Source organism: Anolis carolinensis, chromosome 2 (assembly GCF_035594765.1).
Source record: "Anolis carolinensis isolate JA03-04 chromosome 2, rAnoCar3.1.pri, whole genome shotgun sequence".
Lineage (NCBI taxonomy): Eukaryota > Metazoa > Chordata > Lepidosauria > Squamata > Dactyloidae > Anolis > Anolis carolinensis.
The window spans coordinates 203,467,516-203,480,721 of record NC_085842.1 but is presented as its reverse complement, the minus strand read 5'-3'; the positions used below and the strand labels follow the sequence as shown (position 1 = coordinate 203,480,721).

Sequence of the window (13,206 nt, the reverse complement as noted above, 5' to 3'; positions counted from 1 at the left end):
CCTGATCTAACCCGTCGCTTCCATCTGACCTATCCCACCAAACCGCGACCTCGCGCCTCGGGGAGAGGACCCCAGTTTGGGAGGGGCCCTGAGGAGGGGGATAGTGTGATGAACCATGGGCCTTGTAGTCCTGCTCAGGACATTGTAATCCCTGATGAAGATGAAAACTTGGGTTTTTTACCTTCCCAGTCTGAACTGGATTCCTCTCAGCCAGATCCTTCCCAGGCAGATCTGGAAACCTTGCACCTGCAAGAAAGTTGTGCCCCAGAAGTATGTCAAACAACCCCAGAGCCTACTTCTCCCGTGTTCTTGCGCCGGGAGTTTTGTAAACAACAGAGAAGTTTGGATTCAGCTTCGCGCAGGAGTGCGAGGATAGCAGCTAAGAATGTTGCCAATTAACATTGGTTCTCGTGAGAATCTTTAAGGAGTTTAACATCTGGTCTCAGAGTTTAGCTTTCGTTTCTGATTCCCAGAGAACCGCTTTGGTGAGAAAGTTGGACTCTATATAGGTGTTTTGCCCGCGTAGCAACTTCGCGGAGTCAATTCGTCAGCCTACGGAGCGAGTTGTGTCTGGACAGCGCGCTCCGATTCAAGCCTCGCTTCAGCTCAAGCCTTGCCCTGCTATCCAGCCTTCGCCTTGCTTCCCAGCCTTTGTTTACCTACGGACTTTGCCTTGTTTCACAGGACTAATCCTTGCCTTGTTTCACGGATTTTACCAAGTTATTCCACGGACCTTGTTCTTGTTCTTAGTTACCTTGTTCCACGTTCAAGCCTTGTTTCAAGTATCAAGTTATTTCCTAGCCACGCTCAAGTTTATGGACTAAGGACCTTGTCATCTCCCCTCACTTTGCTTGGCAAAGTGAGTGTTTCGGTTATTGGATTACAACTTTGGACCTTAATATTTCTTATTGGACATTGCTTTTTTGGACTAATTCTGACCTTTCCTGAAGGGTCTAATTCTGGACTATTTTCTATACTTGTTTTTATTAACTTTATATATTCCTTCAATAAAGATATTAGTTAGATTCTGGCCTCTGTGTATGGTTATTGGTGCCTCTGCCGCCTGGGTCGTGACAATTATTATCTTGTAAACTGCCCCGAGTCCCCTGGGGAGAGGGGGGTGGAATATAAATAAACATTATTATTTTATTTTATGACACAGCAAACAAGATAGATATGCTGGATTTCGTATCACAAAATCACAAGTCGAACACTTCCCAAGTATCTAGGACTGTGTGATGTATTTTCGAATGATGCATGCAGATCCCAGTAGGGTGGCCTTTTGCAGTTGGCAGATCGTAATTTTGTCAATGCCTATTGTTTCCAAATGCCGACTGAGATCTTTTGGCATGGCACCCAATGTGCCGATCACCACCGGGACCACCTGCACTGGTTTCTGCCAGAGTCTTTGAAGTTCAATCTTGAGGTCCTGATAGCGACTGAGTTTTTCCTGTTGTTTTTCGTCAATGCGACTGTCACCTGTCATTATTATTATTATTCTCCTATAGAGTTAAAACAATTTAAAAGCCATGAAAAGACAATACAGTTAGGCTTCCATAGCCACTAGTTCTGCATCCATAGATTCAACCAATCACGGCTTGAACAGATTTAGAATTTTTTAAAAAAAATCTTGCACTATGTTGATGTATTGGCATATAAGTGTATGTATATAATATGCCACCTTTCTCCCAGAATGTGACCCAAGACAACTTACAATCTGCTGTACGATTTCACAGATTCTCAGGCTCTCTCCAGCACTCGGGTTGTTAACCGTTTTATATAATGGACGCTTTTTTACCATACTATTGTATACAATGGGACTTGAACATCCATGTATTTCAGTATCTACAGGGATCTTGGAAACAAACCCCAATGCATAGATAGATATACATTTGTATGTATAATATATAAACAAAACAGCAGAGCACACCCCAAGAAGTCCACCACAATGACTTCTAATTGTATAGGAGAGTTTTTACTTGCTGGTCGAAGGAGAAAAAGTAGAATCAAAAGTTTCCCCCCAGTATTCAGCCATTCTTTAGCATCTTTATGTTGCCAAGATGAACCTAGGGTTGGGCTCCATACATGAAGGCAAGAGACCATGCAATAAAGAATTTATTTGATTTATTAGCAATCCCGCTGAATCTTATTAGACAAAATAACTAAGCAAGGTTGCTATGAAAAGAAACACCCCACCCTAGAGAGAGGAATCCTAGATCCATGACTCCCTTACTTGCGTTGGGTCCCTTGACTTTTATCCATAAGAGTAAATGACTACTATTAATTCCTTGAGGTTGAGAAGTTTGGAAGCTTTGGGATTCGAGGAGCTGCAAACTGGGCCCTAAAGGGTACATATCTATTCACTAGATGTTTATAAGATATTGTACACAGACAACATTTGCCTTGTCCCCAGTAAACTAGTAGCTATTGCTACTATTGTTTTATGATTTTATCATATTGTTTTATGATTTTATGTTTATATGTTTTAAATGTATTTATGTGATTTATTGTGTATTGCTGGGCTTGGTCCCCATGTGAGCCACCCTGAGTAACTTTATAAGAATAAAATTGTTGTTGTTGTTGTTGTTGTTGTTGTTGTTGTTGTTGTTGTTGTTATATAGCCCATGGACTGCATTTTGCACATCCTTAATGTCAAACATGGTATCTCAGGACAATCATGGAATTGCAAAATATATGTCTCCTTTCAGTAATTCTATCTCGAAGTTGAGAATGATGATCAAATTATGATCAAATAATCTTAGTATTATTACACCTGTACTAAAGTTACCTCACTGGCTTCCAAGTATTGGCATTTCCCTTTAAAGACCTACATGGTTTCAGTGCAGGTTACCTCTGGGATCTTCTCCTCCTGTATAATCTCTCCCACACACTTGGAAGTGGAGGGCTCTTATTCCAGTCAGTCATGACTAGTCTGGTGATAGTCATCCATTGGGCCTTTTTCTCTAGTTGTCCCTAGATTGTGGAATGACCTGCCAGAAGAGCTTTAACCACTACATAAGATGAGTGAATTTAAAACAGCAATAAAGATCAGTCTCTTTTGGCTGGTCTATCGGGCTGATTTTTAAAATTATGATTTTAAAACTATGAATTTTGAATTATGAACTGACTGTTTTAATATGTGTTGAGTTTTGTGTTCCTTTAAATTGATTTTTCAACTTGGTTGTGTTTTTAACTTATAGTATGTTGTATGGTGAAGAGACAGATAAAAATCATCATCATCATCATCATCATCATCATCATCTCTCAATACTCAGTACCCAAGGAGATGCTGCATATAGCTCTTCCTCTCTCATCCTAAGAACTTGAAAAGAGGGAGAATAAATTAATTCTGTTATCTCCATTTTCCTCACTTATTTTTAATATCTTGTGAACAAATGACATGGGTTAGCTAAACCAAAGGCCACATTTTTGATTCTGCTAATTAGTTCCGTGTCTGATTTTTCTTGCTCTGCAGCAAGTAATGCTAAGCTAATTGGAAACATGCAAGGATAGAGCAATCCTATCAGGGAAGCTGCTGAGGGCCTGCTTTTTCCATGCTTTTTTAGTTTGTGCCAACAGATTGGAAGCTGCATGGTTATACGAGTGTCTTCCCCTTTTATGTAAAAGGCCATGCCCAGCTATTTTCTTCCCTTATGAACACTTTCTTCCCTTATGAACATATTGATTCCAGGGCACGTATACATTTTCCTTTGGCCTGGGGACTTTAGTCCTATGAATCTATATCCGTTTCCAGAATACATGCAGAGTGCCTCCTTTTGAGAGGTTCTCTGATATCCAATTTCTAATGGGAGTGGAGCATTGACTGCCAAGTATTTCATAGCCTCCCAAAGGAGTTTAGCTCCTCCCTGCCAGACACTTTGCTTCTTTGGAGGCTGCATTTTACTCTTCAGTCTCTGTGCTTGAATCTGTCTAAAGCAGTGATTCCCAACCTTTTTTTCACCAGAGACCACTTGACCAGGGACCACTTGACGAAGGACCACTCTCCAACATTAGTACCAAAAGGGTTATGAATCAGTGCTTGATCAACTTTAGATTTGGTTAGGTTATTTGGGGTGCTGATTCAGAAAATGGCATTGGATAGACCCCATCAGCTCTAGTTTCTGATACAGAACATATGCTACACAGTAGTTGGCATTAGCTTGCTCACAGAAAACCATATTTAATAATCTAGAGCTGATGTGGTCCAATGCAATTTTCTGAATCAGCACCCCAAATAACCCCAGGAACAGGCCTAAAAATGAAGACACCAAGGCGGCTTCGCTCTCAGGCACCACATGGAATGGCTCCACTCAGGGGGAGGGAGAAGGAGGAGAAGCAACAGTCAGGAGGCTTGTTGCATGCCTTTTCTAGGTAGTCAGCTTCTCTCTTCCTGACATCCCTGTTGCCTTGGCACTATAAGAAGGTTTTGTGAGACCAGTCACTCTCGTTGCAGACCATATTTTAGTTCTTGGGAACCACTGGTGGTCCATGGACCACAGGTTGGAAACCACTGGTCTAAAGGGATCTGCTGGATCCACATCTCAGGTTTAGGGCTGTTGGATTGGATGGGTCCAGTTGCTGAACCCTACTCTCCAAAAAGTTACAGAATCCGAGGAGCTACCTGTAAACTGGGGCATCTGTGTTAAGAATGGCTGTTAACACATTCTTTTCACATTGCAGAGTTATAGCACTATGGTTCCATTTTAACTTTCAGGGCGGTCCCTATGGACTCTTGAAATATGTGGTTTAGTTAGAAGCACAAGAAGAGCCTGGGAATTCTAAATCTCTTTCTCTCTAAACTGCTAATCTCCAGGATTCTGTAGGATATTACTACAGCAGTTCAAGTGGAAAGATAACACTAGATTATGTAGCGTGAAAGATCTGATGAATTATATCAACATACAATACAATAGAGTGTCACTTATCCAACATAAACGGGCCGGCAGAACGTTGGATAAGTGAATATATTGGATAATAAGGAGGCATTAAGGAAAAGCCTATTAAATATCAAATTAGGTTATGATTTTACATATTAAGCACCAAAACATCATGTTATACAACAAATTTGACAGAAAAAGTAATTCAATACGCAGTAATGCTATGTAGTAATTACTGTATTTACGAATTTAGCATCAAAATATCACGATGTATTGAAAACATTGACCACAACAATGCGTTGGATAATCCAGAATGTTGGATAAGTGAGTGTTGGAAAAGTGAGACTCTACTGTATATCTAAGGGCCTTGTGCAAGAAATGCATACATCTCACACAGCATACATTTTTTGATTCTCGTTTTGTACTATTCATGGTGCACTTCTCAAGGGCACAAGGTTGCGCTGTACCATTGTGTTGGTTTGTTTGTTTATTGCAGATTTTACTGGTAACCACTTATCTGGCAAGAGGTCAGTTCACATGAGCCTTTTAGCAATGGAAGACTGGACTCACTGGAATATGCAGATCTCCTTTGGCACATAGGAAAAACTCAGCTTGTACTTTCTTTCTGTTTGTATGAGAGAAAGAGCAACCTTGCATGACTTGGCAGTTCTGAGGTTAGACTCTCTCAGGCATAGTTCCGCTCCATGAGCTGGTTATTTGCAACAGTTAGCAGGCAGTGCTAATGTCTGCCTTGGCTCTGAGCCACTGTATTAGTTTATTCCAGCTGGCTGAAATCCAGTACAGAGTTCAATGTATTGTTTAAGCCCACTGAAAATCAACTGTGGTCACTCTTAGAGGTGTTTGAGTATAGACTGGGGTACAAAGAAAACTGCAAAACAGAAGCTGCACTTCAGTAACATCTAAGCCCATGTGTCTTTTGGATTAGGAACTAATTACTGGCAACTCAAGTCCATTTTAAGTTTTAAAAATATACAAATTTGATAAATGAATGCACCAATCCCATCTATTGCAACTATTTAACATAATTCAAAATAGCTTCCCAGTGACTTTCCTTTATAGAAAAATCAACCGCTGGCAGTTCTTATAGTGAAGATATAGCAAAGGGATAAAAGTGCTCAAGAGGAATAGAAATTGGCATAATTACATACAGAAAATATGGAGACATGGAACCCAAGGCCCTTTCTGGAACAGGGCTTATTTCTTCTGTTTTCTGGCTTCTCTTCTCTTCTTCCTGGGCTCCCTCAAAAATGTGCACTTGAAGGGAAGGTTGTGAAATCTCTTATCCTCAATTTTGTTACCTTGTTCCGAATCTCACCTTCATTCTCAGCCCATCATTGTACTGCATGCTCTTGTAAGACTCAAAGGCCTAAATCCAATTATTACACAGCCCAACCAAAAAAAATCTTGGTCTCTTCATTTTTAGGCCTGTTCCTGGAGTTATTAGGGGCACTGATTCAGAAAATTGCATTGAATAGATCGCATCAGCTCTAGTTTCTTAGATACCATTATAATAGTTTTCTATGGGTTAGCGGATGGCAACTGGTAGATGCCAAATGTCTTGTATCTCAAAAACTAGATCTGATAGGGAAAACTGGTGCTATTCCTGAAATCAGCATGTCAAATTTACTCTGAAATAGGTTTAATATTTGAGGCACCAAAATGTGTGTTGGCCAATGATTTCTAACTAGACTAGATCCAGTGAATGAACCAGAATTCAGAAAGTCAACATTTACATATGTTCCTTTGATTCAACAGGTCTACTCTAGAGAAAAACAACAGTTGGACGGAGGCTTTTGCTCTCTGTTCTTTCCAAGGAATGCGTGTTTCTTTCCCAGCATTTTTGTTTACATTTTTCTCTGCAAGCTTCACACTAATCATTTAACTTGAAGTGAGGCATTTTATCCAGTTGTTGAAGTGAGGCATTTTATCCAGTATAATAGCTTTGTGCATTGTTTATTTGTGCAAAAAAATTTTTCACAATGTCTCATGAATGTGGACATTTAGGAAGCAAGTCATGCTTTGTCTTGCAATGAGTCTAGAGGGGTGTAAAATGGATGGGTGTTTGGGGACAGGATGCGTTTGTTTATTTTTGGTCAGGAATTGTGAGTTGAAAAAAATTTTAGGATTGGAAAATTCTGGAATTGGTGTGAGACAGGGAATGGAGGAAAGTTTACAAATGTTGTAGAGAGTGAACTGCATTGTAGTATAGACTCTATAATCTAGTTTAACTGCATTGAACTGGATTATATGAGTCTGCATTGACCATATAATGCAGTTCAATCTGCATTATACTGCCAGTGTAGATGGCTGTCACCTTAGTCAAAACTGTCTCTTACTCACATGAAAGAAGAAATAACTTAGAATCTGGATCAATGACTGTATCTGCATTATTCTGCTATGACAATTTGACATTATTTGAAATGTGATGGCTCTATTTTATGGAATCCTGGCATTTATAATTTGGAGAGGTGCATAGAATGACAGTTCTCAATGATCTCAAATGTTTTTATGCCCTTAATTTCTCTTGTGAGCTTACTTACGACAATGAAGGTAAAGCCCATATAGACCAGGAGAAATGCATCTTCCCAGTTTGCACTGGGGGCTTCAGGTGGTATGAGATTTTCATGAAGGTAAAGGAGCGTGTTTTCGGTGCTGTTTGTTGTGGGATGGGCAACATGAGCATATATACGCATACTTTAAAAATATTCATTCAGTGCAGTTAGACTATTTCTAGGTAAGTATAAACTATAAACCCTGAATACCAGATGTTGATGGCAATATTTTAGAGGACTGACAGGCAAAACCACCTTCATGTACTTAAGAAACCCTTATGAAATGTATAAACTGACAGCAGAAACCCTGTAGAGACTGCATAGACATGCCCTGGGTTTGAAATTTGATGTACAGTAGATCTACAATGGCGTCACATTTGCAGGTCATCCCTTATTGCTTCAAGTCTCCCAAAGAGTGATGCATCAAAAATCAGGGCTGGAAAAAGAAGAAGGGGGTAAAAAAGTTATTATACAATAAAGTGCAATATTGCCACCCTCATCTCACTCAGTGAAGGAAAATGAAGATGGAACCTTAAGGACTGAAAATACTTTAAAGCATTTATGATGGCTTCAGTTTTGGTGAGGATGGGGGAGGCCCTGCTTTCCCATATGCCTGAGTCAATTTGGCAAACCTCTGAAGGAGCCTGTGTTTTCTGATACATAGAATCATAGAATCATAGAATAGTAGAGTTGGAAGAGACCTCATGGGCCTCCAAAGAAGGAGCCTCCACCACAGTCTGGGGCAGAGAGTTCCACTGCCGAACAGCTCTCCAGAAGACAGGAGCAGAATTCAAAACAATCTTGACAGACTAGAGAGATGTGCCAAAACTAACAAAATGAAGTTCAACAGGGACAAATGCAAGATACTTCACTTCGGTAGAAAAAATGGAATGCAAAGATACAGAATGGGGGACGCTTGGCTCGACAGCAGTGTGTACGAAAAAGATCTTGGAATCCTTGTGGACAACAAGTTAAACATGAGCCAGCAATGTGATGCGGCTGCTAAAAAAGCCAATGGGGTTCTGGCCTGCATCAATAGGGGCATAGCGTCTAGATCCAGGGAAGTCATGCTACCCCTCTATTCTGCTTTGGTCAGACCACACCTGGAATACTGTGTCCAATTCTGGGCACCGCAGTTGAAGGGAGATGTTGACAAGCTGGAAAGTGTCCAGAGGAGGGCAACTAAAATGATCAAAGGTCTGGAGAACAAGCCCTATGAGGAGCGGCTTAAAGAGTTGGGCATGTTTAGCCTGCAGAAGAGAAAGCTGAGAGGAGACATGATAGCCATGTACAAATATGTGAGGGAAAGTCATAGGGAGGGGGGGAGCAAGCTTGTTTTCTACTGCCCTGCAGACTAGGACGCAGAACAATGGCTTCAAACTACAGGAAAGGAGATTCCACATGAACATCAAGAAGAACTTCTTCACTGTGAGAGCTGTTCGGCAGTGGAACTCTCTGCCCCAGACTGTGGTGGAGGCTCCTTCCTTGGAGGCTTTTAAGCAGAGGCTGGATGGCCATCTGTCGGGGGTGCTTTGAATGTGATTTCCTGCTTCTTGGCAGGGGGTTGGACTGGATGGCCCATGAGGTCTCTTCCAACTCTACTATTCTATGATTCTATGATTCTCAGCCACCATTTGCCTTCCTTGAGCTGTTTTCCTAGTATAAGGATGGGGCCGGGAGGAGGGTGAGACATGTGGTGGCTGAGAGCGTGCCAGATGGTTCTCAGCTGTTTACGGGCCACCTTGTCATTATGCCAAGAGGACAGGGTAAATGAGGAGGGCCTGAGATAAGCGCCTTGAGGGCTGCATCCGGCCTCCAGGCCTTAGTTCGCCCATGCCTGATCTAGAACCAAACTGCCCAGCATAACAAACTTTAAGTACTGATGGAGTTTCTCAGGATTAACCTGGCACAATGTCACAACCTTATGCATTTTGTACAATTGAAAACAGACTTTTTCAAACAACTCGGGCCACGCCAGGTACCCAAGCTAGCATACAAATAAATTATAGTTGACCCTCTGTATCCAGGAATTCTCTGTCCATGGGTTCAAAGCTGATGTGCCCCGCTCCAATTAAAATGAGTTTGACAGCTCTGTAGAATTTGATGCCACTTTAACTACCATGGCTCAAGGCTATGGCATCATGGGAGTTGTAGTTTGACAAAGGTCTTCAGCCTCCTCTGCCAAAGAGGCCAGGTGGAGGGGTGTCAATCGGTTTTAATTCTGCAGTGTAGATGCACAAGCGCTCCAGCAGCAGCTTTCCTGAGCGAAGCCAGCGCCGGAGCAGCCAGCGGGCCTGACGACTGAGTAAGCGCGCCTGAGACCGGGTTCTCTTCTCCTTCCTTCCCCGGGTGGTTTTGGGGGCGTCCTCCCCGCTCTTCCTTCCCCCCTTGACCTTGGTTGTAACGTGTCCTCACGTGACCTCCAACGCCTGCAAACACCCCCCCCCCTTCCTCCTCCCTTCTTGCCTTTCAATGGCGTTCGGTTCCTACCGGGGAGCTCCGGGCTGCACCCCCACCCCGTTCCTCCTTCCTTCCTTCCTTCCCCTTTATTGCAGCCCGTCACGCAAGAAATGAGCGCTTTGGGGCCTCTTTGGGGAGGCGGCATCAGCTGACTGGGTCTCTGCAGTGGAGCCGGGGAGGAGGAGGAGGGATGGAGGAGAGATAGCACTATTGCAGCATGTTGAAAAAAAAAATGAGAAGGGAGGGCTGTGAAGGACGAAAGGTGTCTCCCTCACATCCTCCCTCCCTGCTTCGCCTCCCTTCCCCCCTTTTTCTAGACCCCTTCCCCCTCTTCCTCGCCTGCGTCTTGGAGTCTCGGTATCCCCATTCAGCCATACTGTTGGCTTCACCTTCAGACGCCCCTCGGAGAGAAGGGAGGGGAGAGCGGGCAGAGAGCGCCTCCAAATCCGCACACAGTTGTGTGGATGGAGAGGAACGAAGGTCCCTCCATTGTGGACGCCAAAGGAGAGTGTCTTCCCTCTCCTTCCTCCCCTTAAAACCCTTAAATTTCGGGGAATGGACGAACTCACGAGTCTGCGGCGCCTCGAGAAGACGGCTTCAGGGAGAAACTGCTGACTAGGCTCCCTCCCCACACCGTTCTATGTGTTGTCGAAGGCTTTCATGGCCGGAATCACTAGGTTGCTGTGAGTTTTCTGGGCTGTATGGCCCTGTTCCAGAAAAATTCTCTCCTGACGTTTCGCCCACATCTATGGCAGGCATCCTCAGAGGTTGTGAGATCTGTTGGAAACTAGGCAAGTGGGGGTTATGTATCTGTGAAATGTCCAGGGTGAGAGAAAGAACTCTTGTCTGTTGGAGGCAAGTGTGAATGTTACAATTAATCACCTTGATTACTATTGAAAAGCTTTGCACCTTCAAGGCCTGGCTGTGTCCTGCCTCGAGGAATCTTTTGTTGGGAGGTGTTAGCTAGCCCTGATTGTTTCATGTCTGGAATTCCCCTATTTTCAGAGTGTCGTTCTTTATGAAACACTCAGGGCCAGCCAACACCTCCCAACAAAGGATTTCCCCAGGCAGGAGTCAGCCAGGCCTTGAAGCTGCAAGGCTTTTAATTTCTAATCAAGGTGATTAATTGCAACATTCACACTTGCATCCAACAGACAAGAGTTCTTTCTTCCACCCGGAACCTTCTACAAATATAAAAACCTCCCTTGACTTGTTTCCAACAGACCTCACAACCTCTGAGGATGCCTGCCATAGATGTGGGTGAAACGTCAGGAGAGAATGCTTCTGGAACATGACCAGACAGCCCAGAAATCTCAAAGCAATTCACAACGTTCTCTCCCCCATCGGAAAGGCTCCACGAGAGTTGTTGTTGTGGTGGTGGTGGTGCGCCTCTTAGCCGTTTCCAATGGATGTAGTCCCTCTCGCGAGGGTTGCCTGGAAGTGAGAGAGTGTGACTGGCTCAAGGTCACTCAGAGGGGTTTCCCTGCCCTATGGGGGACTCCCAACCCGTGTCTCTAGAACCGGAGCCCAACCCTCCAACACCAAAACATACGGATCAGCAAATGCAGATACATCTCTCTTACCGCATTTTACAACCTGTTCCAACGGCTTAGGGGCAGGGCAGTGTTTTTGTTAAGGTGCCCAGACGGCTGCAAGTTGGGGATCCCATTGCATTAGAACCCTCCCCGCTTTGGGGATCCCTCAATCCGCCCCACAAGTGCAGGTGTGCGCCCAGTAACCTCTTGCGGCAGAAGTCGCGAAGACCTTAATGCTGAAAGGAGGGGAGGAGGAAGAGGAAGAGAAGGAGGAGGAAGAGAGAAATGCCGACCCAGCAGCATCAGTAGGAGGAGGAAGGCGTCCGCGTCGCGTGTAAGGCGGGAAGCGTGTCAGTGGGATGGTCCCGGAAATCCCGTGATAAAAAGAGGGAGCCGTGAAAGTCAAGGAGCTGCCGCGACGCGTCCTTCCTTCCTTCCTTCCTCGCTTTGCTGCCTCATCCTGGTCCTGTCCGGACACGCGGGGAAAGAAAGGGAAAGGAGAACTTCTTCCTGGCCCTGCCCTGCCCTGCAAGCCCACGCCTTGCCACGCATGGACCCGGCTGATCGCGGGAGAAGGAGGACCCACTAAAGGAAGCCGGAGGAGAAAGAGTCGCAGAGAGAGAGAGAGAGAGAGAGAGAGAGAGAGCCAAGGAGAGTCCCAGCGAGGTATTCCTCTTTGCCGGTTATTATCATTGCCGTGCGGGGAGCTCTCCAAGGTGCTGAAAGCTCCCGCATTCGCTTGGCTCAGGATAGTGTCGTTGGTGCTGAACGCTCCCATTGCTCCCCGCTGAGAGCTAAGCAGGAGAAGGTTGTGAGTGTGGGTAAGAGGCTAAAAAAAGGGGGAAACTACTCAAGGACACAGCACCCCCTCCTACCCCATAAACGCTCTCTGAGTTTGGACCTATGGGTCAAGCTTCACCTAACGTCCCTTCCCAAAACTGGAGCTGGAAGGATTTGCAGTAAGCGGAGCCTACAAAAGCTTTCATTGCACTCCTTCGGGTGCCTTCCTGCAATGGTGCAAAATCCAACGCCTGGGGAAGCCCCCTCCCCTCCCCCTCCTCTCTGCATAGTCTCACTGGATCCTCATTGACATGTGAACCATGTCTCTGGCTCTTTTGGTGCAGGCGGTGATGCCTCTACTTGTCACAGGAGTGTGAGAGCTCTGTGTTTTTTTTCAAGGACAGAAGTTTGGAAAGGGAGAAAAGGCCAATCGATGCATAATTGCATCCTCTCTAGGTTTAATTTTCCTTTCTAGATTTCATTTTCTCTTTTCTCAGAGGCAAAAGAAATCTAATTTAAGAAATGCTTCTCCTCTCCTTTTGGGGTTAGTAAAATAGAGCTTGGGTTGTGTTTTGGAAAATTGGAAATTTGTTTCATTGGCTCTGCCGAGTCATGAAAATACATGTGCTGTCCTTGCTTGGTGCATCTAAAGTGTAATTACTTGCATTGGGTTGTGATTTTGAAACATTGGAAATTTTGTCTCATTGGCTCTGCCGAGTCATGAAAAGTGCATGTGCTGTCCTTGCTTGGCGCATCCAAACTGTAACCACTTGCATTCACTTCTGGAGTTCCGGTCCTGTCAAATAGCTGCATCGAAAATGCCAAGTAATATGTACAACATTGCATGTTTGTGTAGAGGAAATGGACAGGTTTTGGTGTCTAGTTAACCGCTTTGGCGTTGTTGCGCCAACTTGAAAATCCGTGCCGCAGTTTCCTTCAGTGTCAGTAGTAAGAATGATAGTGCCTCATTGCTCAAGTAAA

The 13,206-nt window shown here is 44.2% G+C and overlaps 1 long non-coding RNA gene across 1 annotated transcript; it reads right to left on the bottom strand.

Moving 5' to 3' along the window:
* Nucleotides 1-2,107: 2,107 nt before the first annotated feature.
* Nucleotides 2,108-12,435, bottom strand: LOC134296490 (uncharacterized). The gene is made up of 2 exons (XR_010003267.1): nt 11,494-12,435; nt 2,108-7,886 (listed from the first exon to the last, which is right to left on the bottom strand). It is a non-coding gene; the product is annotated as an uncharacterized LOC134296490 (long non-coding RNA).
* Nucleotides 12,436-13,206: the final 771 nt, after the last annotated feature.